This window comes from Otolemur garnettii, unplaced genomic scaffold, assembly GCF_000181295.1.
Source record: "Otolemur garnettii isolate 467f Iridium unplaced genomic scaffold, OtoGar3 scaffold00046, whole genome shotgun sequence".
NCBI classification, from domain to species: domain Eukaryota; kingdom Metazoa; phylum Chordata; class Mammalia; order Primates; family Galagidae; genus Otolemur; species Otolemur garnettii.
Window position 1 is genome coordinate 8,620,628 of NW_003852441.1, and position 3,735 is coordinate 8,624,362.

Here is a 3,735-nt window from a genome sequence, read left to right on the forward strand (position 1 = left end):
AAAAAAAAAAAAAAAGAAAGTGACCTTTGTTACTTACTACAGATCAGGAAACATTAGCAATGGGTATCTGGCCAGTTTTTCCAAAAAGCTTTTTTATTGGTCTTATAAAGTCAAACTTAATTCCTTAATGCAATCTAGACACCTCTGGAAATGCTATTCCAGCCAAAGCCTTGGTGAAATAACCAGTGCCTTTATTATGTCCTACAGAACAAAACAGATTCTTATTGAACTTATGCAAATAATTGTATTGTTGGAAATTACGAATACTTACAAATGGCTTTTAAATTCTGGAGAAATCAAAGAGAGAGAAAAAATAAATGCTTCAAATTCTGTTTATAACATACATTGCTGAAAGTTACAAATAGTTTAAGAGACAGAAAAATGGTTTTCTTGACTTCTGGAAAACAGAATATACAGAATCAGTAATGTTTCAAATAAAAATCCATAACAAATTAACTCAGTTTCATATAACTGGTTTCTATTTTGTTTGAAGTTAGGTTAGCAATACTCATGGACATGTTAACTTTTAAATTAAAGTTTCAGAAGTTTGTTTTTAGTTCTAAGGTATTTAATTTTCAAAGACATTAGAAATTTGAATTCAAGAGATTCATCAGTTTCTGATGAAACAGTTCATCAGTTTCTCTTAAAATTTCATTGAAGGAAATTTGAATTCAAGAGAGTCATCAGTTTCTAATGAAGAGATTCATCAGTTTCTCTTAAAATTTCATTGAAGGACAAACTTTGAACTTAGTTACAAAAAATATTTTTTGAGATGAATTAGAATTATTACTGACAGACCAACATTTTATAATATTGGAATATACATATAAATATAATTTATATAAAATTTTATATCTGACAATGTTTTCTACATATTTTTAATATAATAAATAAGTCTAATATGTCTTTTCAAAAAGCCTAAATTTGGAGTTTTTATTTTGGAAGGTTTGTTAAATATCAAAGGCTTAAAATATTTCTTTAAAGATAAGATTACAAGTGAAAAGATTTTATAGGCAATATATAGTTAACTGGATTACATGTAAATTTCTTTACAAATTTCCCTTTATGAGTTTCCATTTTTCTGTTTTTCTTATTCTCAAAAATTCAGTTTTTTACAAAACATGATCACAGTGTACTATGAAGCTGATTATTCACTTGGCTAGACTGATAATTAGAAGGTTTATAAGGTAAGAATCTTTTTCTTTGACAAAGATTCAGTTTTCCAAATAATTTAAAAAACCAAATTATTACATTTTACAAATGTGGGACAGAATATGATATTGATATAGGATTTTCTCATTTAGGGATAGACAGGGATCGCTCCCATTTTTAGGCTTAGGTGAACTCAGAAATCTGACTCCTTTCTTTTTCAGAATTTATTTTTAGGCACAAGTGGCTGCACCCTGCAGACCACACTCTAAATTAGCTCACAGTTGAATCTAGTAACTTTAGAAATATTACAGAGGTGGTAGTTTTGTAATTTTTAAACATTTGGATTTTAATAACAGGCTTACAATTAATCTTATTTCAAAGGAAACTACAGTTTCCTGAATAAGTTTCTTGAGTTATTTCTGTTCAAAGTTCTCTATCTTTCTATAGACATAGTTATAGCAGTCTCTTACGAGCTCTTTTTTAAAAATTTTCAGTACAGTTTCCAACAGGGTGGGTTTCCTTGTGTTTTCCATTCCTTTCCCTCAGATAAACCACAGAGAAGTCCCAGCTGGGATAACAACTAAGATACAGACAGGGGCCACTCACACAATCTTTTCACCCTGTGAAGGGAGGGCACAAAAGCTCACCTATTGTTATCCATCTCAGTCTCTAAGCACTCACATGTACACAATTTCAACCTTCTTTCACCCTATTTTCTAACTTGGGCAGTCTGAGCTTTCCACTTAGCCATTCAAAACTTCTTCTATTACCACTGTTCAGAGTCAGCACTCCCCCAGCCCTCAGTCATGCAAGGCCCAGATTTATATTCTCTTATAAAGATCACTTGTGGTAAAGGAAACATAAACAAATCCCCCTCCCCCTGGGGCTTCACGTAGCAGGAAGAGGCCAGGTGCAGGTGTGGATGTAGAGAAGTCAGGGGAGGAGGTCTCTGGGGGACCGTAAGAGGATCCTACCTGTGTATGGGGGAGAGAGACCATGGGAGGGACTGAAGGGCTGGAAGGACAGTAAGGCAGAAGGTTAAAGATGGAATCCTCTACCTCATCAGGTGCTGGGTGGATGGGGTAGCATTTTGAAGGGGGGTTTTGTCACTAAAACTATAGTTCCTAGATGGAGAGAACTGGTATGGAGCCAACTTGGGGGGGATGGTTATTCACCAGCTTGGTTCATACATCAATGTAAGGAAACTGATTAGGGTGGCCAGGCTTTCCAGTGACTGCTTTCCAAACCTGTCAACATAAGAAAGGATCAAAGGAACCTGCAGGGAGCCAGCCCACACCAAAGGCTGGCCACTTGAGTTCACAAAGGGTCCTGAGGCACTTTGGAGAACTTTACTCTGTATTTATCACTTTTGTCTGTGGAAAAAAACATTTTGGAAGAAAAGGAACTCATGCTGAACAAAGCAGAAGCACAAACTATAGTATGTTAACCAGACAAACAAGCCGGATACAAATGAACAAAACTATATGAATCTAAATAGCGCATTTGAGGCCAGGGGTCCCCACTGGCATTCCAATGTTTCTAGCAACAGGTGTTGACACACATCTGTAGGAGCCCCTGACAGGCTGATAGCTTAGTAGCCTGGGGTTCCTATTTCTGACAGGCCGATAGCCTGGGAGTCTGAGGTTCCAGTCTTACAGGTTTACGGGACTAACCTCAGGCATAATCCTGAGGTTAGCAAAGTCCCTTGCCAGGTCCCTTGCCTTCTGCACCCCAACTTCTCCGAGGCCTGAGGCCAAAGCACCAATATCTCAGTGGCAGTAATGTCTTACTGTCTCTGACAGGCTGAGGTTCCCCACCAGTATTCTGGTATTTCTAGCAACAGGTCACTCTACTAACATTCTCCTCTGAGAGCCTCTGACAGGCCAATAGTCCAGCAACCCAGGGTTCCTGTCCAAGGCTCCTGTCCCTTTGGCCTTCCCTCAGAGGTCCCTAAGTGCCCTACACAATTCACAACAAATGAATACAACAAACAGTTATATATTTTCACAACAACAAATAAGCACAACAAAAAATGAACACAATAGTTTTACACTAAATGTCTGCAGACACTAGCCAAAAATAGATGTTTAAATGGCTTACCTCTGGAGGTCGACTCACAGAAGAATTTAGGGGTGATTGTCAGCCAGTCTCCTGAGGGCTCTGGGTCCTCCTGGGGCTCTGGAATGTTTCCAGGAGGCGCCTCCCCTCAGAAGGACCACAGGCTGTTCCTGTTCACCCATTTGGTGATCTTAGTGGTTTAACAGTAGTAAAAGTGATAAAGCTTATACTAAATAAATCTTTAGGTACCTCTTAGCTCTAAAATTTCGAAAGTCCATAAAGTCAGGCTCAAAGGTATTATTAGCAATTCATCCAACACATAGTTATAAAACACCTACTCTGACAGGAACTGTTTTAGATGCTAGTATTTAATAGGATCAACTTAATATGAAAAAGTTGTATAAAATCCTGTAAAAAATAAATAAGAGTAAAGCTATTAAGAGTCACTTTGGGCTCGGCGCCTATAGCTCAACCGGCTAAGGCGCCAGCCACGTACACCTAAGGTGGCGGGTTCGAATCCCCAGC

General features: G+C 37.8%; 1 protein-coding gene across 2 annotated transcripts in view; it reads right to left on the reverse strand.

The window, feature by feature from the left end:
* ADPRM (ADP-ribose/CDP-alcohol diphosphatase, manganese dependent) overlaps nucleotides 1-3,735 on the reverse strand; it is a 17,446-nt gene that overhangs the window by 11,490 nt on the left and 2,221 nt on the right. Inside the window, exon 1 of one of the 2 annotated variants that reach the window (XM_003791088.3) lies at nucleotides 3,253-3,657. The exons of the other annotated variant lie outside the window; for it this stretch is intronic. The gene's annotated coding sequence lies outside the window, so the exon portion shown is untranslated. Of the gene's footprint in view, nucleotides 1-3,252; nucleotides 3,658-3,735 lie in introns of those variants that run through there. 2 annotated transcript variants of the gene reach the window in all.